General features: G+C 37.9%; 1 long non-coding RNA gene and 2 pseudogenes across 2 annotated transcripts; all 3 read right to left on the minus strand.

The window, feature by feature from the left end:
- Positions 1-5,263: 5,263 nt before the first annotated feature.
- Positions 5,264-6,288, minus strand: LOC103350835 (pre-rRNA-processing protein TSR1 homolog pseudogene; annotated as a pseudogene).
- LOC127483300 (pre-rRNA-processing protein TSR1 homolog pseudogene) lies at positions 5,939-10,494 on the minus strand (annotated as a pseudogene).
- A 2,027-nt stretch (positions 10,495-12,521) lies between these two features.
- LOC127483222 (uncharacterized) lies at positions 12,522-22,428 on the minus strand. 2 transcript variants are annotated; one of them, XR_007909313.2, is made up of 5 exons: positions 21,920-22,428; positions 18,904-19,022; positions 18,649-18,815; positions 17,277-17,414; positions 12,522-12,880 (listed from the first exon to the last, which is right to left on the minus strand). It is a non-coding gene; the product is annotated as an uncharacterized lncRNA (long non-coding RNA). The 2 variants fall into 2 exon arrangements; XR_007909312.2 differs by having other exon boundaries at positions 17,277-17,418.
- Between the last annotated feature and the right edge of the window lie 586 nt (positions 22,429-23,014).

Raw genomic sequence — 23,014 nt, forward strand, 5'->3', positions numbered from 1 at the left:
TATTTTAGTATGCATACAAAAAATGAGAGCCCTTCAAAAATTCAAGGAGAAATAAAATTAAAAGATAAATTCATTCAAAACTATTTTAAAATTCATGATATTTTCTCATTAAAAACATATATTATAAACTTTTTTATTTTACAAGTTTTAACCATTTTACCACAATTATTTAACAAGTAGACATTATGTGTATACACACATGTGCTATTTTTATTGGAAACAGAGAAATTAATATCACAGAATGAGGGAATTCATGCCAATGATCATAATGTCAGGAAAGAAGAGTATATTTTCAGTTACATAGGAAGATTCAGTGAAGCAATATTTAAAACTAAATACCAAATGATATTTGGTATTTGATATTCTCTCATTTTTTATACTCTATATATAAACTTCAACAAATAAGAGGAAAACTGATATTTGCCTTTCTGTATCTGGTTTATATGAACTACTTGAAGACCACTCACACACACACACACACACACACACATACCCTGTTGGTTCTGATCTTTTGCAGAACTGGACTAATACTATGGGTGAAGATATACAAAAGTTTTCTGCACTTTACTATACATAAATATTTGTAATCTAAAATTTTTCCAAAACAACAACTTTCTTTTTTAAATAAATCTTAAAACGTGATACTTAATCACGCACTCATAAGTTTCACTTTAGTTAACAATTCTGATCATTTTTAATTACAGAATCAACATCACTTATTCACTGCTATTCAGACAACAAGATGATCTGAACCCTTTTGGCTGGTATATCCATTATGAATAGGTTTGTCTTCAAGTAACAAAGCTACAATTAATAGCAATTTAAAACTTCTGAATTTATTTAATACCTATGTGGTGAGCACTGAAATATGCACTCAGATTTCCAACTGTAGGAAATATAATTTTCAAGAGACCTCAAAAATTTTATATTCCCAATTCTTTTATCAAATTGGCACTCAAGACAAATTGAAGAGATCTGCTAAAAATATTAGACTCTATGGCCTCAGTACAAATGTGAATAACATTTTTAACCCATCTGCCTTTGCTGTTGGGGACAGGAGTTACAAAATCAGAACGCAAGCCTGGCAAATGGCCCCACCAGAAGGATGAAACATACTTAGCTCTGTACATAGCACAATTGCCACAGATGTTAGTCTCTTTCATTTTCCTTTAATCTTTGGGTTAAATTTGCATTAAATTTAACCTCCATTTCCTTACCATTTAGTTGTGTTGAAAGTTTTTTTGTAACTTTACTGGTAAAATGATTACACATATTTGAAATTTCATTTTATTATTTTTTTTCAGGTTAATTTGCTCTCATCTGTCACAATCAATTATTTTTATATAATCATGCTGTCTATTGGTGACATTTTTGCAATTTTATTTTCTCTCATCTGTTGTCTATATCATAAAACATTTAGTTTTAAGTATTTAGATATGTATATTTTAGTCACTGATATGGCATCATAGTTTTGCTCTTACTTTTTTTTTAAAAGATTCATTCATCTATTTGAAAGGCAGAGTTATAGAGAGGCAGAGGCAGAGAGAGAGAGAGAGATCTTCCATCTGCTGTTTCACTCCCCAGATTGTCACAACGTCCGGATCTGCTCTTATCCGAAGCCATGAGCCAGGATCTTCTTCTGGGTCTTCCATGCAGGTGCAGGGGCCCAGGGATTGGGCCATCTTCCTAGGACTAGCAGAGAGCTGGATCAGAAGTGGAGCAGCTGGTGCCCATATGGGATGCTGGCATTGCAGTTGACAGATTTACCTACTATGCCACAGTGCCAGCCCTGTTCTTACTTTCTATACATAGTTTCATTTGGTTGAATTGCACATTTGTGTTTAAAATAATTATTATTTACTAAACAAACTCTAACTGATATTTCAATGTTGTGCATACCTCTTCAGGAATACCTGTTATAGTATAGGTTTTGAAAGAATTTGAATAATATTTCACATTCATTTACCAGGCAAGTTTGTGGAGCACATATATTACATGTTTTCAACTGAAAAAAGAGCAATATAATTTGAATGTCTGGTTAAGGTGGATATTTGTTGTGAAACTTAATAAATATAACTTAAATTTTTCCCAATAACAGATGACCTTACCTCTAAAAGAATGCCAGCTTTATTTCTAGTAGACGATATAATTTTTTCTGAAGATGGAAAACATTCATGTTTGTTCAAGTGCCACTTACGTAATTGCATTTTTAGAGTTTTGCACCACAAAGCATATGAGGTATAATTTTATCCAGAAATATTCTTAGAACAAATATTGTCAAGTGTCCATCCCAAAGTCTTCTATCTACTGTGGGTTTCTGAGCCATCATGCTTTTTGAATGGTTCTGCCAGAATGAATTAGCTGCAAAATATATCCACAGTTAAGTTAGAAAATTGACTAGGTAGGTGGATTTTATGATTATTCTCCATGTAACATTGTGTCTTAGCTTCCAAATACAAGAGTTTTCTTCTTCCCTTAGTTGTTATTAAGCTATACTTTCTGGCACTCGTTAAAGAAAAAAGATCAAATGATTTTTTTTCTAGCCGTTTCTCATCCCAAGTAAGAAAATGACATTTTTAGTATAGAAAGAGCCACTAGCTTTAATGTATTCTATGACAGTAGCATTTGAATGCATTTTTCCTAAAAGTTTTATCATGTTTATTATATGTGTTAAATGAAAATACAACCCTAAAATGCAAGGGTGGTGTCGTCTTCATTTTTGCCATACACGAGGCCATCATAAAAACTGGAGAATGGTCATCTCTAAAATACATGAAAGCAGGACTGAAGTATTATTCCATTTTATAGCACCGGGATTGAAAGATGATACCTTACAAGACCCTGTTAACTAGTTTTGATCTGAGAATTTTTTAAGCTGCAAGTTTGGAAAAACCATAATCTTAGTCAAGGAGGAACCTATACAACTTGTCACCTACATACCTTTTCACCATAGTAAAACACTATTAGTAGGCTGCTGAGTGCTGTAATAACACTCCTGATCTGGGCTACTGTCAATGCAAATTGAGAGCTCAGCAAAGATGGACAGCACTGATGATTTGAGCCGACTGGACCACTCACACACATCAAGGAACTTTCAAACCTAAGCTGGGAGCTGCTTGAGAAAGAAGTCGACTCGGCACTTACATAAACTAAAGTTTTTAAATGCTTCCATGAATAAGTACTTATATCAGTAGTTCCTCTAAGAATGTTACCAATACTGCATATTGAATTTAACCTGGCAACATATACCACATATAACAGGCTATAATAGTTGATTCCTTTTTGTGGATTAAAAAAAGGCAAATCCATACATTTAGACAACTTCCTCAAAGGCATTAACACACAAACCCAGATTTGCCTGATTACAAAGCCTACGTTACTAACTACACAAAACTACCCGAGATTGTGTATGTGTTATTGCTAGATGTACCGTAATTTTCCTGGGTCAGATTTCTTTCATTATTATTGCTATGATTTCTTTTATCAAAACAAAAGCAAGAATTCCAAATCACTGATTATCCTGCAGCAAACCCAAAAATGCTTGCAGTATTCTGTTATATTTGATTGTGAACAAAGTCACTCTCCAAAAACAGTTAAACGAAACCATTTGTTATTTACATCTGTAACTAGAAAAAAAGATGTCAGTCGTTTTTGAGTTTCTGGAAAAAAAAACAGACATTCAGAGCAAAAACATATAAATTAGTTTGATTGTAGCATCTGATTATGAGAATAGAGCAATCAACACTTTTCAGGCTTCTTGTAAGTATACATTCATTGCTCATTTATTTGGTTAGCAAACTGACAGTAGGATTCAGTTAAGTATGCTCATAAACAAGGGTTAGAATTTTTTTTTTCTAGTCTAAAAATATTTTTCCCATTATTAAACAAATAATTTATTGATGAAGTGCTTGAAGGTCACATTTTCATAAGATTTATCAAAGGGAGGACTCTTTGGCAGAGACATGTTACTTCTTCAGCCCATTTTATTTTAGGCATGCAGGTAATGCTGTGGTTAGTTGTAAGGTGGTCCCAGGCTTTAAGACCTAGTGTGAAGATTTATGCTGATGAACCCTTGCATGCAGATGACTGCTACCTGTCCAACTGAAAGGTGAGCTGTTGCCCTCTAGAAACCGTAACAGGTGGCGTCCAATCCAGCATTGGCTTAAACACCTGGCCTATTTTCAGGGACCACGTGGATTATGTCTTCACTGTTACAGAGGATGAAATTAAGGTAAGACTCCAAAAGGAAAAGAAGAGAACCTAGCGAAAGAGCTTTCTCATGCTAGGAGTAGCAGGAGACCCACAGGGACATTAACTACATGACTTCACTCCATGCTGGAAAGGGTACTCTCGGTGTAGTACAACCCAACCCACTTGATGGCAGAAGCAGTGTTAGGGTAAAAGAAAGCCTTGCCCTTCACTGGTAAGCACGCATCCTTAACCGTGAGAAAATTCAGATGGAGCATGTATCCTCTGCTGGCCTTTATGACTCAACCCTGTAGACTCTCCTCTTGTTTCACTAAACCTCACACCCTTCTGTACCAACAGTATTCAACCAAGCTGGTGTGGAGGATGAAGCTTCTCATTGAACCTATAGCTGATGTTGGAGTGGCTGCTGCACTGCCTCAGCATTTCAAACCATTTCCCCAGAAGGAAAGAATATTTGTGTTCTGCTCAGTGGTGGAAATGTAGACTTAACCTCAATGAATGAAGCGGTTGAAAGGGCAGCTCTTCAATCTGTTTCTGTTTAATTTATACAAAAAAGTAGGAATCCAGTGTTTCCAGACACGTGGAGCTTTATTTCTGGTCACTGTCAACATTGCACCTTTCTCTCCTAAATAGATTTCAAAATCGCAAAGGACAGTAGAAATTTCAACAAGACTTAACAATTTTTTGGACTAAGTAGTCGGAAAAATACTTCATACATAACTGAGATTCCTGTCAAACTCCCCCAAAAAATCTTTTGCAAAAACCATCAGGTTAAATCAGAAACAACAAACTCTGCCCAGCCAAAATCTGTAGGATCCCACATCTAGAGTGACAGAGGTCATAAAGTCCATTATTCTGGGTCCATTTCAAGCGCTGATAAAAAAATCTCACTTTTTACCCAAGGTACTGGTTCTGCTACATATAGATCCTAAGTCCATTTGGAGAGAACTCATTGATAGAGGTTCATCATTACTATGTCTTGAGATTTTAGCTTCCCATCAAAACTGCACTTCATGTGGCCATAGGTACCTAAAGGCTCTTTGATGTGTCTCCTTCAGCTCCACTTTGTTCTCAGTTCCACTGGTTTAAACCACAGCACATCCTCTCTATTGAAGAACATGTGACTCACTACTGCCATCTTCATAAAACCTTTAAAAGGATAACCACTCAGAACAACTCTCTCGATGACCATTCTGTCTGGATCCACCGACGACAGATGGCCTGTAGCAATGAGGTGCCCATTGTTTTTCTGTTTGAAAAGCAGCACAGATGCAGAAAGAAAAGTGATTGGCATATATACTATGACCACAAGGTCCACATCAGCAGTTAGAAATCTCTGAAATTTATGTTTACCTGCTGCAATGTGCTGAGAGAATAAAAGAGAGGCTCAGAAGCACCTGAACCTACAGTGGAAGATAGTTCCCCTTTGGCTTTCACAGGTTCGGTGTCTCCAGGGTCCTGCCTCACCACTGTATTCAATACTGACATCTTCTGTTGATGAGGGAGTAAAGAAAATGCGATTACAAATGCTCCTCACCTGAAGGGCTCCACCACTGAGACAGGAACATCAGAGACGTGACGTGTGACACACCAGCCAACCTCACCTCCTTCTACCTCTTCATCAATCTCCCTCAAGATGCCTTTCCCAGGATTAGTAAAGTTGTGAAAATGAAAGATCTGAGTATAATCTTGAGGAAGGTTTTTCTGAGGATCCCATCGAAAAGTCTGGAAGCTCCTAAGACCTCTGTATTTCTGAAATCAAATTCTGGCAGCCACATCATGGGGTGGTTTCCACGTACCTGGAAACATCTCTTTGAGTCTTTCTAGTTTCTACTTTGCCATTTTTTCCTCAGCCTCTTCATCTACTTTCTCATCATGCAGATCATCATCACTTACAGAGTCCCCTCTGGTCATAGTTTCACACATTCTTTCTCTTCTTCCACTTCACCCTCTTATTCTGAAATTCCCCATCCAAAAATTCCTCATGTTCTGTATCATCACATTCATCTCCTTCCCCACCATGTCACCATCTTCGTCCGAAATCCATTCAGCTTGGTAACTGGTATCCGCTGTATTCCTGAGCTTCGTTCAGGCATTTAATTGTTTCTTTGACGGAAAGCCACGGAGTTTCTACTCCCTATACAGCTAGTGTCTAAATGGGGAGGCCCTGAGCAAAGAGGCAGGAAAGACTATAATCCACAGTGCTGTCCCAGCCGTCTAGAGGAGCAAGGAGGAACAGGGTGGTGTCAGCGAATTTATCCATATGTAACATGGTATGCAGATCCCCGGGACTCATAGATGTGGAAAGCCGCTGGTGTTTCATCCAGGGCCAAAGCAGCATAAAGCTTTGGGTATTGCCCATACTTTCCAGGGGATTGTTCCTGTGCCCCTATCCTGAAGCAGATGAAAGACCTCATGACAAGGAAATCTTGTTGTACAGAGGCACCACACAAGACCATGTTTGCTGCGTGTCTCTCTTCTCTGCCAGAGCCACCTCCTTCTTTTGCTTTCAGGGCTGGCTGGCAAGATGTCTCTGGTCAAATCTGATGAGCTCTTTCTCACCTTCTGCACATGGCTTTCAGTGCTAGATGATCCGGTCCTTTTTGTCCCCTTGTGCAACTCCCTGATCACAAGGCCACTTGACTTTATGGGCCATATTCTGCTGCTTGAGAGAGCCAGAGTGGTGAGCTGCCATGAATTCACATGTACTCAAATTACTTTTAAATTAATCATGATTTATCTAATTGTATTTGATTATAATATACAGATAAATATTTTAAAAATAATGAAAGACAGTTAAAAACAAAGTACTATGGAAAAGTATGGAGTGACTATTTCTACTTAATAACTTTGAGGACTCTTGTAAAAGTGTTATGTAAGTGAGTGGAAACTTTGAGGTTCACAAGACAGGAAGAGTGAAGGTCATTCTTGAAATACATCATCAAAGGAAGGAACATTCCTAAATACAATCAAAGCAATTTATAAAAAACCCACTGCCAACATCCTATTGAATGGGGAAAAGTTGGAAGCATTTCTACTGAGATCTGGTACCAGACAGGGATGCCCACTCTCACCACTGCTATTCAATATAGGTCTAGAAATTCTATCCAGAGCTATTAAGCAAGAAAACGAAATTAAAAGGATACAAATTGGAAAGGAAGAACTCAAACTATCCCTCTTTGCAGATGATATGATTCTTTACTTAGGGGACCCAAAGAACTCTACTAAGAGACTATTGGAACTCATAGAAGAGTTTGGCAAAGTAGCAGGATATAAAATCAATGCACAAAAATCAACAGCCTTTGTATATACAGGCAATGCCACGGGTGAGAAAGAACTTCTAAGATCCATCCCATTCACAATAGCCACAAAAACAATCAAATACCTTGGAATAAACTTAACCAAGGACGTTAAAGATCTCTATGAAGAAAATTACAAAACCTTAAAGAAAGAAATAGAAGAGGATACCAAGAAATGGAAAAATCTTCCATGCTCATGGAGTGGAAGAATCAACATCATCAAAATGTCCATTCTCCCAAAAGCAATTTATAGATTCAATGCTATACCAATCAAGATACCAAAGACCTTCTTCTCAGATCTGGAAAAAATGATGCTTAAATTCATATGGAGACACAGGAGAGCTCGAATAGCTAAAGCAATCTTGTACAACAAAAACAAAGCCGGAGGCATCACAATACCAGATTTCAGGACATACTACAGGGCAGTTGTAATCAAAACAACATGGTACAGGTACAGAAACAGATGGATAGACCAATGGAACAGAATAGAAACACCAGAAATCAATCCAAACATCTACAGCCAACTCATATTTGATCAAGGATTCAAAACCAATCCCTGGAGTAAGGACAGTCTATTCAATAAATGGTGCTGGGAAAATTGGATTTCCACATGAAGAACCATGAAGCAAGATCCCTACCTTTCACCTTACACAAAAATTCACTCAACATGGATTAAAGACTTAAATCTACGACCCAACACCCTCAAATTAATAGAGAGCATTGGAAAAACCCTGCAAGTTATAGGTACTGGCAAAGAATTCTTGGAAAAGACCCCGGAAGCACAGGCAGTCAAAGCCAAAATTAACATTTGAGATTTCATCAAATTGAGAAGTTTCTGTACTTCAAAAGAAACAGTCAGGAAAGTAAAGAGGCAACTGACAGAATGGGAAAAAATATTTGCAAACTATGCAACAGATAAAGGGTTGACAACCAGAGCCTACAAAGAAATCAAGAAACTCCACAACATCAAAACAAACAACCCACTTAAGAGATGGGCCAAGGACCTCAATAGACATTTTTTTCAAAAGAGGAAATCCAAATGGCCAACAGGCACATGAAAAAATCTTCAAGATCACTAGCAATCAGGGAAATGCAAATCAAAACCACAATGAGGTTTCAACTCACGCTAGTTAGAATGGCTCACATTCAGAAATCTACCAACAATAGATGCTGGAGAGGATGTGGGGTAAAAGGGACACTAACCCACTGTTGGTGGGAATGCAAATTGGTTAAGCCTCTATGGAAGTCAGTCTGGAGATTCCTCAGAAACCTGAATATAACCCTACCATTCAACCCAGCCATCCCACTCCTTGGAATTTACCCAAAGGAAATTAAATTGGCAAACAAACAAGCTGTCTGCACATTAATGTTTATTGCAGCTCAATTCACAATAGCTAAGACCTGGAACCAACCCAAATGCTCTTCAACAGTAGACTGGATAAAGAAATTATGGGACATGTACTCTATAGAATACTATACAGCAGTCAAAAACAATGAAACCTGGTCATTTGCAACAAGATGGAGGAATCTGGAAAACTTCATGCTGAGTGAATTAAGCCAGTCCCAAAGGGACAAATATCATATGTTCTCCCTGATCTGTGACAACTAACTGAGCACTAAAAGGGATATTTGTTGAAGTGAAATGGACATTATGAGAAACAGTGACTTGTCCTGACTGTTGATGTACAATGTAAACTTTATCCATTTTAGTATTTTTTATTTTTGTTCTAGTACTATTGGTTGAACTCTGTAATTAACACACAATTATTCTTAGGTGTTTAATTTTAACTGAAAAGTGACACCTGTTAGGAATTTGGAAAACATTATGCTGAGTGAAATAAGCCAGTCCCAAAGGGACAAATATTATATGTTCTAACTGATCAGTGACAACTAACTGAGCACCAAAAGGAAACCTGTTAAAATGAAATGAACACTATGAGAAACGGTGACTTGATCAACCCTTGCGATGAATGTTAATGAACAACTTAATACATTATCCCTCTTAGTATTTTTTTTTGTTTGTTCTACTTAATACTTTTGGTTGAGTATTGTAATCAATACACAGTTATTCTTAACTGTTGAAACTTAACTGAAAAGTGATCACTGTTAAATATAAGAGTGGGAATAAGAGAGGGAAGAGATGTGCAATTTGGGACATGCTCAAGCTGACTTGCCCCATACGGTAGAGTTAGAAACATACCAGGGGATTCCAATCAATCCCATCAAGGTAGCATGTACCAATGCCATCTCACTAGTCCAAGTGATCAATTTCTGTTCACAATTGATCATAATGATAGGACTAAGAGCCAAAGGGAGCACATAAGCAAGACTAATGTCTGCAAATACTAGCTGATAAAATCAAAAAGGGAGAGAATGATCCAACATGGAAAGCGAGATACACAGCAGACCCATAGAATGGCAGATGTCCTAAACAGCACTCTGGCCTCAGAATCAGCCCTTAAGGCATGCAGATCTTGCTGAAAAGCCCATGAGAGTATTTCAGGCATGGAAAGCCAAGACACTCTGGGGAAAAAAAAAAAAACACAACACATAAATGAAAGATCTCCGCAAGTGAGATCCCAGTGGAAAGAACGGGTCATCAAAGAAGGAGGTACCTTTCTCTGAAGGGAGGAGAGAACTTCCACTTTGACTACGACTTTGTCTAAATATGATCAGAGTCGGAGAACTCAAAAGGCTTCCATAGCCTTGGCAGCTCATGAAAAGAGCCTAGGGTGATTACTCATGCCATAAACAAGAGTGTCAATTTGTTAAGTCAACAACAGGAGTCACTGTGCACTTACTCCTCATGTAGGATCTCTGTCCTTAATGTGCTGTACATTGTGATTTAATGCTACAACTAGTACTCAAACAGTATTTTTCACTTTGTGTTTCTATGCAGGTGCAAACTGTTGAAATCTTTACTTAATATATGCTAAACTGATCTTCTGTATATAAAGAGAATTGAAAATGAATATTGATGTGAATGGAAGGGGAGAGGGAGAGGGAAAGGGGAGGGTTGCGGGTGGGAGGGAAGTTATGAGGGAGTATGCCATTGTAATCCATAAGCTGTTCTTTGGAAATTTATATTCATTAAATAAAAGTTAAAAAAAAAGAAATACATCATCAAAAACGGACATGTTAATTGTCTGGGGTTGCAGAACACATTTTTGCCACCTCAACCCAGATCCCACAAATATACCCAATCTGTGACCAAATTAACTTCTATAACATAAAGCTACAATGTGTATTTTCTGAAAGTGAGTGTATACAAAGAATATTAATATCAGGATCCAACTGTTATTTAATGTGAGTTACACTCAGAAAACCTTGTTTGAGGTTTTAATGAATCACAGAGATTTAAATTATAAGACTTTGCTTTAGTAAGGCAAACTAAGTCATTTGAATCAACTTTCCTACTGAGAGCAACCAGAAACATGAACAAGAGGAAATCTATCTTCTTGAAAGCTCTAGGAAGCTGAAAATTCAAGTGAAAAATTGTAGGCTTGTGCCAGAAGAATAAAGGTGCAGAGAATAGAAGCCATTATTTTTCATACTTGGCCTGATGGCCGTATGCAGGATACACAAAACAACAGCAATTTGAACAGAATAATGAGGTCAGCAGTAAATCTAAGTCCCAAACTTGCCAATATGTGGGAACTTCTGAAAATCCTCCCCACACACACATTCATAAAGTTTAGATTAAAGCAAGCATGGGAAACTGGATGTAACCACTTTAAAGTATGAAAATTTCAAATGAATTCAATTGTTAAAATTAGAAAATTTTAGCCGGCGCCGTGGCTCAATAGGCTAATCCTCCACCTTGCGGCGCCGGCACACCGGGTTCTAGTCCCGGTTGGGGCGCCGGATTCTGTCCCGATTGCCCCTCTTCCAGGCCAGCTCTCTGCTATGGCCAGGGAGTGCAGTGGAGGATGGCCCAGGTGCTTGGGCCCTGCACCCCATGGGAGACCAGGAAAAAGCACCTGGCTCCTGGCTCCTGCCAGGATCAGCGCGGTGCGCCGGCTGCAGCGGCGGCCATTGGAGGGTGAACCAGCGGCAAAGGAAGACCTTTCTCTCTCTGTCTCTCTCTCTCACTGTCCACTCTGCCTGTCAAAAAAAAAAAAAAAATTAGAAAATTTTGATTATCTTTGCCCTACCAACTTTGCAGAAACAAATACAAATCTTCAATGGAGGGATATACTTTATAGTATCCTCAGCCTCAAGTATTTCAACAAGTTTATATAAATGGACTAGCTGTGAGCCAAAAATAATCAGATCATCATTTTTACAAGTGATAAAAACAGTAAACAGAAATAATCTCTCAAATGACTAGGATAATCAATTGATTAGAAAAATATAAAAAAGCCATTTTTATACTTTAAGTTTATAAAGAAAAGCATGAGTAAGAATTTAAACTGAAATTATAAACAAATATAAAGAACAGGAAAATAAAATAATATTAAGCTAAATAGCTCAGTGGATTATTGTGACATTAAATTTACATAGTAAAGAACGTAGAAAACTATAGATAAAATATGCACAAATATGCACAGAAAATATGAAGAAAAACAAAAGTAAGAGAGAAATGGGATAATGTTGAATCTATACTGCAGACATTTTAGTTATAAAGGAAATAGTTGCAGATGGACTTACATTAAAGGTATAGAAATATCAAATATTCCATACAGATAAATCTGTGGGGAAATTAAGTGAATTTTGATGGTGACAAGAGTACTGTTAATGCCTTTTAAGCTTTAAAATATAGAAAGGATTAAAACACAATAAGAAGAGCATAAAAATAGGATGAGAACATCATGAGAGTTAACATATTCTAAATCTTGCTTATATATAAGAAAAAAATTCCATTTCTGTTAGACTTCAGTAGCTTAAAAACACTTGCAATATTTTTGTTAACTATTATATAAATAATAAATTATTTTCCAAGTAATAAGTTTATAAAATGGAAATGCATCAATAAAATAATCTAAAAGAATGCATGAATAAATAAACATAGAATAGATGAGACAAAGAAAAATAGATGAGACAAAAGAAAAAAAAACATTTTAAATTTAGCCTTTTATAGGGCCTGCACCGTGGTTTACTTGGTTAATCCTCTGCCTGCAGCGCCAGCATCCCATATGGGCACCAGCTTCTAGTCCTGGTTGCTCCTCTTCCAGTCCAGCTCTCTGTGTGGCCCGGGAAGGCAATGGAGGATGGCCCAAGTGGTTGGGCCTTGCACCCGCATGGGAGACCAGGAAGAAACACCTGGCTCCCGGCTTCAGATAGGCACAGCGCCGGCCGTGGCAGTCATTTGGGGAGTGAACCAATGGAAGGAAGACCTTTCTCTCTGTCTCTTTCTCTCACCATCTATAACTCTGTCAAATAAAGAAAGAAAAAATAAATAAATTTAGCCTTTTATGTTACATTTAAGAGATCAGTGAAATATAAAAACATAGAACACAAAATTTTAAGTGAATTTAAAATGCTAGCTCTTATAAACTCTAACCAAAAGACAGCTACTCCAGCTCTATAAATATGAGACAAGTATATGTTAAGGTATAAAATTTAGAAGAAAATTCACAAGGAGTAATAAGGCATCCTCAAAATACATAAAGCAAACAGATCAACAGAGCTACAAGAAAAATAATGAATCTACATATTTCATCCTACGTCTCTCAGTATATGATAAAATACACAGAAAAAATATGCATTGATTTTCTATTATATGTTTTGTATATACTCTCTATGTATATGCTGACTTTAATATATAGCATTCTTGCCCATGGGGAGTGAACAAGTGAGCCAATAGTTCTGAACAATACACAAAATGACAACACACCGATGTCTACACATGGATATATAGGACAGTGCATCTGACCCTCAGCTGCATTTTTGCCACTAGTAGTTCATCCTTCCCTCAAGACTTGCCTCTTGCTAAATAGGAACCCAGAAGGACATGCTCTGGCCTCCTGTGAACAGTTTACATTCAATAATAATCTCACACAAGGCTTGCACTCTTACTGCAGTGTGATGGTCAAAGCCTTGTTCTGTCCTCACCCTGATAACTGATTAAAATTTATCTCTGAGTGTGTCTGTGAAGGTGTTTCCTAAAGAGATTTGTGTCTGAATTCACTGGTTAAGGGGATGGGAGTGAGTATCATCCCATCTGTTAAAGGTCAAAAAAAAAAAAAAAGTGGAGGAAAAGCAAATTCACTCACCCGTCTTTAGTGGGCACATCGTGTGATCTCCTTCCCTTAGACGTGGGCACTTAGGCCTCTTCCCTTGGATTGGGAGTTACACCATTCTGACTCACACCCTATCCTTTGGATTCTGACAGGTATACCATTAACGTCCATGCTTTTAGGCTGGGACTAGGACTATCCCACAGCTTCCTGGACACCCAATTACAGAAGCCAGATCATGGGACCACTCAGCCCCATAGTCACGTGAGCCAATTGCTCACAATCTGTCTCTTCTTTTATACTTACCTCCATGTGTTCCATATGTTTTGTTGTTGTTGTTGTTTTAGAACCAACAGTGTAGAAAAATTCATACTCCAATGTCCCCTGGCTTTGCACTGAACTTGACTACCTTCTCTAGGACGCACGGACTTACTCTGAGGCTGGTCCCTCAAGAGCATGTGTCCATATCCCTCTCTCTGCTTCTAGGGAATCTGATCTAACAGGTAAGCCCTGGTGTGTCCTACACCATGGAGGGACACAGTGAGTAATGAAAAGTCACAGCACAAAACAAAAAGAAGCAGAGGGAAACTATCTCAGAGCACTCTAATTCTGCCTAAAAGATGTTTGCCAGGAATTCTGTTGTTCATATATAAAAATAAGCCCACCACCCAGGAACTTAGAAGATATAAACTGAAGTGTCAACCTCCTGGAGCTTAGAATAAGAGAAAGATGCAGAAGGAAGGCCAGCGCCGCGGCTCACTAGGCTAATCCTCCGCCTTGTGGCGCCAGCACACCAGGTTCTAGTCCTGGTCGGGGCACCAGATTCTGTCCCGGTTGCCCCTCTTCCAGGCCAGCTCTCTGCTGTGGCCCGGGAGTGCAGTGGAGGATGACCCAAGTGCTTGGGCCCTGAACCCCATGGGAGACCAGGAGAAGCACCTGGCTCCTGCCTTCGGATCAGCGCAGTGTGCCGGCCACAGCGCATCAGCCGCGGGTGGCCAATGGAGAGTGAACCAACGGCAAAGGAAGACCTTTCTCTCTGTCTCTCTCTCTCACTGTCCACTCTGTCTGTAAAAAAAAAAAAAAAAAAAAAAAACAGATGCAGAAGGAAAAATCTATTTGGGGCTTAGTGACGTGCTTGGCACATAGAAAATAACCTCTAAATTTCTTAGCAGGATTTCTAGAGCTTTGAAAACCACAGACCATCTCTTTGTCTCCAGCACCACCATTTACTCTTCCCCATGACACTTCAATATTTGCCAGCTATATTGACACCCGTCATCCCTCATAGGTTTTGTAGCGTTCACCATTACATTTGTTCTTCCCGTCACACACATGGCCTGTAGCCATCACCAATTTCACAAGGAAACTGTTCTCCTCTGTAACTGTTTAGTTTAGGCATGAAGTATCTCTGACCCATCCCATCAACCGTGGTGGCCCTCCATGCTGTGGCTGTTAATGACCTCTACGGCTCCTACCACAGTTCTGCCGACGCCTTCCTGTGGAGTCTGCCTCTACCACTGGACAGCTCTCTGAGCGCTGGGACCAGCCATGTTGTTGACTTTCTGTTGCATGGCCCATTTCTTACAGATCAAAGGTACACTGATAGATTTTGGTTCACGAATATTGTTAGAGACACACGATTGTGAGGGTAGAAGCTTGGCATCTTAGTTCAAAGAAGCAAAAACTCCCCTGAATAGAGTGAGCTTTTATCTTATTAGAAACAACCTTCTCTCAGGTGGCTGTTATATATTGTTCTGTTAGCAGAGAATGCTCACTGAAGTTTGCATCCATTTGGATCATGATAAAACCACAAATGCCTATCTCCATCTTTCTTATGCTGCCAACATTCTCTACCTTTTTACAATTTTGAAGAATGTAGCTCCCTTGGCTGTTTCTTTTCATAAATCATATCTTGTATTATAGTTAATACAAAGATATTATTCAATAAATAGCCCTATTGGGCAACCTGTTTTATGTTTCCCTCTGTGCCACCAGGACTACTGCTCTCTTTATTCTATCACAAATTATTTAATGCACCCCACCAAGAACATTCACTGTGCTACTAAGTCAAAATCTATTAACTTTATGATTTTTAAATTTTTCTTCTTTTATTTTTCATCCATTCTATATGCATCTATATAATTCCCTAATGAAAGTTCTGGGCAATTTCCTTTGAAAAGTATATTTTCAACCCCAACTGCTAAGAATCAAGAATTAGGTACAAAGATTTTCTCTCTTCCTTCTAAGCCACTATTTAACATACATCTATACAAAGAGAGATGGGTGGAGAGAGAGAAAGGCATTAGAAAATATGATGTACAAGGTATTCCCTCTCTCTTTATTTTTAAGATTATTTATTTGTTTCAAAGTCAGAGTGAGAGAGAGAGAGAAATCTTCTATCCACTCGTTCACTCCCCAGATAGCCCATGCTTCCAGGGCTCCTTTTTGCAACTCTTGACTTGTAACATTAGTAGCTCCAAGATTTGGAGCTCACAAGATTGGTGATGAAATCACCTGTGCTGTTGTTTCTTTTAGAAGAGGATTGCCCAGGACTGGTACCTTTCAACTGGGTAACAATGAAGCAGTAATGACCATTGGCTCTTTCTTAAGTAGCACTTAAGAAATTGATTTGTGTATTTTATTTTCTTCAGACTATGGGCTTTTAAATTTTTCTCTCTAAGTCCTGGTATCTCATGCTCTGACTCACTTGTTGTAAAATAAACTAATGTCTTTTTACTTAAAAGTTTCATGTATTTAAAAATTTTGTGGGTCTCCATGCTAAAACAATAATCATCTCAATTTAAGGTAGAAGTCATTTCAAAAAGAGCCATAAACAGTATTCTTTCCCATTAAATATCTCCATTGAATAAGGAAATGAAAGGTGAATGATGAAAAACATGAATTCTAATTTCATCATCACAAATTAGATACCCATAGGAACCTGGCCATGTATCCTGGACTATTTGTATCTTAATTTATTTTCCAAAAGTAGAGAGAGTATTATCTTTCCCTCTCTTCTAGATTTTTGTAGGAATCAATTCACAAAGTGCAAAGAACTTCTTTTGGCAATTACGGCTGATTTTTTAATCAAAATTAGAAGATATTTTAATTGAATTTAAGGTGAAAAACTCCTTAGAAACGAAAACAATCTTTGAGTCTTTCTTACCTGACAGCTGGTTTTTAGAAAAAAAGTCACATTATGCCACTTCTAAATCCCATATGTTTGCCACTCTTTTTTCTCTTAAAGTTCATCATTATTAGTATTATTAAGTTATCTAATGATAGATAACAGAAAGTGAAAAAATGTAATCAATTTTTATGGATTCAGCGCTATACTCAAAATACATTAACTGTGAAACACTACTGGAACTTGATTGGAGTCTATGTAAGACTTCAAATACTTGTTCAAAGCAGCAGCAAGATAATATTATGTGGGGCCAGCATTGTGGCATAGTCTGTTGAGCTACTACCTGTGACTCCTCCTTTCCATATGAGCACAGGTTCCAGTCCCACCTGCTCCACTTCCAACCCAACTCCCTGCTAATGCCCCCGGAAATCAGCAGAGAATAGCCCAAGCTTGGGTACCTACCACCCATGTGGGAGACTGGGACGGAGTTCCCAGCTCTTGGCTTTGGTCTGGTGTAGACCCAGGCATTGTGGCCATTTGGAGTGAACCAGCAGATGGAATATTCTCTTCTTCTTTGTCTCTCCTTCTCTTTCTGTAACTCTGCCTTTCAAATAAACAGAATAAAATCATTACAAAAAAGATATTATATTATCCTTATGTGTTCATTTTTCTCGGTCAATGCTTCCTGCCCTACTATAGGATATCATTTCTCAAAGAGGCTTAACTGGGGAAATAATTCTCTCAATCATGTTATCTGAGGAAGAAATTAAGTAAATAATATTATCACTGACCCTCTACGTACAAAGCAGCTTCATAAATGACTATAAATGCTTTGGACAAATTGTAGAACTGGAAATTAAATATTAAAGTACTAATAGTCTTCATAAAAATTAGCAGGAATAATATAAATGGAAAAATTATGCTTCATACTCTTTATTAAGATAAATACAAATAAGGGAATGCAAAGTCATAAAATTTGTGGGAAAAAAGAACTCCTTGAGAAGATTTACATGAGGAAACTGCAGCTGTCCATGATCCCTTTGGCAACCCAGCAAATTCTAAGAGGTAGAAGAGACACCTATCTTGTAGCGTGTTCGACAGTTATTGTACAGACCTCCACCAGAATTTGCTGTAAAATTGCTGTTTCAGAAACACCAATTATACTCATCACTTCTGTTAATATTCCACAAATTCCAGACATTTTGGTAGCCAAATCCCTGCCACATTCACAGTCAGGAGGCCATTGTGGTTTGAGCCAACCCCGTCACTTCAAGGGGCCTATTTTCCCCAGGTCTCATACCTCAGCTCATTGCCACTTAGCTCCAGTGTCATGGTGACTCCAAAATTGTTGCTTCTTTATTTTGCCTGAGCAACTTCATACAGGCACTATCTCTAAGCAGCTGAAATATTTTCTCTCCCTCATCAGGATGTGTCAAGGTGTCTGATTATTATCAGGTAGGTGTATTAGTTTACCAGGATGCTGTAACCAGGTGGCTGAAACAGCTGATACTTATTGTCTCACAGTTCTAAAGACTGGAAGTCCAAATCAAGATGTTGACAGAGCCGTGTTCCACCTACAACCTGAAACGTCAAGGGCGGCAGGGGCGGGGCAGCGGGTGGGTCTTGAATCTTTCCTTTCCTTCTTTCTAGTTTCTGGTGTTTTGCAAGAATGGCATCACTTGATATTTTCCCCTCTGTCTCACACCCCACATGACATTTTGTACTTCTTTTGGGGACATAGGTCATATTGGATTGACATTGCCCTAATGATGTCATCTTACTTTATTAAATCAGTGAACACCATATTTCTAAAGAAGGTCATATTTGTCCTCACCTGCTATTAGGTCTTCAATATGTCCTCATGGGCCAACAATTCAACCCACAGCAAAGGGGTAGGAACAATTTTCTTCAATCCTTGGTGCCATGTCCTTTTGGAGCTCACAAACCTCAGTTTTTGTCAGAGAGTCATTTAAATACACTGTTCAGTTCTCATTTATTTTTCTGCAAAGACGAGAAATTTAGATCCTCCATCTCCATACACTATATAATTTTCAGCCTCAATAAGCTAAAATTTCACCACATAACTTACTTGGGCCTTTGAAGGTTAGCAGGTGTGGTACAAGTAGAAAACTAAGCAGAAACTTCACTGTCTTTATTTGGTTGACTCTTGATTTGCTCCCTTCATCCATGAGATTGTTTCAGGCAATACTAGTCAAGGAACAATGGAAAACATGACTTTACTTAACCTTTACCCTGTAAAGAATCCCTATAGATAGACAGATTGGTGTACGGCAAATCTTCTGACCCACAAAACTCTGAGCAAGAAAAATAAGTGCATGTGTTGTAAGCCACTGGAAACTGAGATGGTTTGTTTCACAACAGTATGATCACAACTGGCCTACACCCTTTGCTGACTCAAGATACCTGTCCGATTCATCACTCTCTCCTGCCTAGAATTTCCCTGAGCAATTTTTTATTGTTTCTGATGAAAATCATTCCAAGTTTAGTTTATTGAGAAAGCTGTTCTATATTTTTAAAAAGTGTGTTGAGTGCCATCTACTTAGGAGAACATACTTTTGATACAGTTTGAATCTATCAAGACTGATTGATCATACATTGTGTTGAAATTAACTTCCTAAATGATGGCAAACTAAAGGTTTAAGTCCTGGGACATGTGTGAAATTATTTCAGGAGTCACTGATAGATAAGGTAACCATACAATTAATCATGCTTTCGGGGACACCTGTGAGAGCAGAGGATGTTCTCAATAATTATACTAAGATCAGACATAAGCCAGATTCGTGAGCACACTGGCATAGCTGATCACTATTTTAATAGTAAAAATTATTAAAACACATGAGTTTTTCATTTTGCTTTGTTTTGTTTCTTCTCGTTGAAAACATAGTTACTTAATTTCTTTATTACAAATAGGAGTTAAGGTCTTTACATTTATTAATTTGTAGGTTATTTGGGGATTGGAAAGTTTAGTTCAGACAATTCCCAGGTTACCCGAGTCTAGATAGACAGAATGTTCTTACCGAGAAGACTAGTGTAGAAAATGTTTCAGAAAGAGTTGTCTGTGCAGGAAGCAGATCCATTTCCTATTGACATTTCTAAGATGAGGTAGTACTGTTTCCTTTACAGCTAGCAAATCTGTACCACATGCCTTTTAACCTTTATATACCCCAATTATTCTCAATATTGTCAGCGTTGATATTCAGATTATTAGGGTGATTGAAATCCCTGTTTTCCATTCTGCTCTGCTTGACTAGATCCTAAGTGTGGTTCAGGACTCTCAGGAATTCCTGAGGTACTTTTAGGAAATATAAAAGGACAAAGATAGTTTCATAACAATACTTCGACATGATATCTTTTCTGCATGTTTACATTTCAATGATGGAAAAGCAAAGATGGGTCTAACTGGAAAGGTCTTAAAAAACAAAGTAGGTGGGGCCAGTGCTATGGTAGAGCAGGTAAGGCCACTGCCTACAGTGCCGGCATCCCACATGGGCACCTGTTCAAGTTCAGGCTGCTACGCTTCTGATCCAGCTCTCTGCTATCGTCTGGGGAAGAAGTGGAAGATGGCCCAAGTTGGGCTCCTGCACCTGCATGGGAGACTCGGAAGAAGCTCCTGGCTCCTGGCTTCATATTAGCGCAGATCTGCTGGCCATTTAGGCCATTTGGGGAGTGAATCAGCAGATGGAAGACCTCTCTCTCTCTCTCTCTCTCTCTCTCTCTCTGCCTCTGCCTCTTTGAAACTTGGATTTTCAAAAAAAAAAAAAAAAAAAAAGCAGTGTCTTAAAATCTCACTAGTGTTCATTGCAGTTTCCAATACCATGCCCTTACAATGTTAAATGAAAAATATTGCAAATTTTCGTTAAGGATGTCCTTGTGGTGAAACCAGAAGTACACATAACTTTGTATCATAGGACAAAACACAACACACACACACACACACACACATATTCTCTCACATAAAGCTTGTATCAAAATCTCTGCTTGTGCAATTGTTTGAACTATGGCAAGGACTTTTTTGCCACAGAATATTGTTAGTACTTAAAAAATGACTGACACCCAAACTGTGGCTATACAGAGTTGCTTTTTGGCAAACATTTTCTTTTCCTTTTTTTTTTTTTTTTTTTTTTTGACAGGCAGAGTGGACAGTGAGAGAGAGGAGAGAGACAGAGAGAAAGGTCTTTCCTTTTCCCCACAATGGCCACTCCAGCCAGCGCACTGTGGCCAGTGACTAGAACCCGGTGTGCCGGCGCCGCAAGGTGGAGGATTAGTCTATTGAGCCGCGGTGCCGGCCCAGATATTTTCTTAAAAATGAACAAAGTAAGCTTCTTGTGTCAAGAAAAGCAAGTGATAGCTATGTTTCAAGCAAAAAAAAAAAAAATTAAACCTGAGAAAGTATGTATCCACCTCCATAAGCTCTACAGCATCACAGTAATTAACTAATTGAACTCTCAGATAAGGACACTGAACTCATTTCTCAGATTTCTGCCCATCACAGCCTCATCAATTCTCAGAGCCTTCTACTTCACAATACTGGAACATGGGGATTACATCTCAACATATATCCTTTGAGGAGAGACAAACATTCAGATCATAGCACCCTGGGCCTTCTAATAAATCAGTCATTAAAAAGATGTGCAAAAATATTTTTCAATCATATTATCATTGCTTTTTGCCTTGAAAATAGTGGTTATCTTATTCAAGTATATTTTATTTCAGTTACAATAATATTTATAATAATGAGTAAACTTGTCAACATTGACTTTTAAATTTAAATATTATAATGTTTCATGTTAATTTCCAACACAATCAATATTAATAGATATGTCATATGAATTAAAGCATTTTGGGGATTTCAGTATTTTTTAAAACAGTAAACAGACTGAAAAGTCTGGGTTTCCAATATGACAATTCTAGGCAAAGCTTAGTGTTACTCGGAAATCTTGAGGTTTTTTAGTTGATGAAGATAAAGAGATAATAATCGCAATTTATTTTCTAAAAATCCTGCTGCATATAGTGTCCATTATAGCCAACTCCTATTTAATTCTTACTTTAAGATGAACATTAATAAAACTTCACTTTAAAATTACCTGCTTGAAACCCTGCATTGACAGTAGAAAAACCAATTTGTTGGGGTTTATGTAAAGTGCAGGCCACCGTAAAGGGGCAATGATAGAATTACGAGCCTCCTGTGTGTCTTCTCCTCGAGGTATGATGTGAAATCAGAACGGGTGCACCACGGATTTCTTCTCTGGATGCGATTACCCAGCAGTTTCCAGCTCCTTATCTATGGGGAGCTGCTTCCAGATTGCTAAAGCGGTGGGTGGCATAGCTGATGTGTCTGTTCAGATCAAAAAGGTTTCTGACATGCATTAAGAGAAATAGATCTCATGTTTTCTTAAAATTAAACTTATCTTTTGTCCTGTGTGTTGATAGTGACTTTGACCTGTTGGGAATGTTTGTTCTGCTTTTGGTTTATTTGGTAGTGTTTGGATTCAGTGGATGTTTTTACATTTTTTAAAATTTGCTATTGACAAATAATCATTGTATGTATGTGGACTCAGTGAGCTTTAAAATAACTTCTAGTTCCTTTGTGTTCTATTTAAGGTTTAAGGAGTTCTTTGTGGAATTTACTGATCCCTAGTGACGGATTCAGAAGCAGTCTCAAGAGGGAATGAAATACGACAGCTACCTAATTTTATCCATATTCTAATCACTACACCCTTTGTATTATGATTCATGTATTGTAAATTTGAAAAACATTTTAAAAATAATATTTGAAAACTAATATGGACTAAATATATAAAATGAGTTCAAAGATATGATATTCCAATATATAAAACCCAAGGAAAAACTCAGAGATCAAGAAGCCTATCTTTGACAAGCTGAAAGTTTACACATATGTAGGATGCATTCTATACATTAGAAAATTCACCTCAAAAGCTCAGAGTGAGAGATCTTTGGGACTGGATGAGGCAGTAGAACAATAGAAAAGGACTTTTTTTTTTTTCAATTCTCTTTATATACAGAAGATCAGTTTACCATATATTAAGTAAAGATTTCAAAAGTTTGCACCCACATAGAAACACAAAGTGAAAAATACTGTTTGAGTACTAGTTATAGTATTAAATCACAATGTACAGCACATTAAGGACAGAGATCCTACATGAGGAGTAAGTGCACAG

The sequence above is a fragment of the Oryctolagus cuniculus genome, chromosome 8 (assembly GCF_964237555.1).
Source record: "Oryctolagus cuniculus chromosome 8, mOryCun1.1, whole genome shotgun sequence".
NCBI classification, from domain to species: domain Eukaryota; kingdom Metazoa; phylum Chordata; class Mammalia; order Lagomorpha; family Leporidae; genus Oryctolagus; species Oryctolagus cuniculus.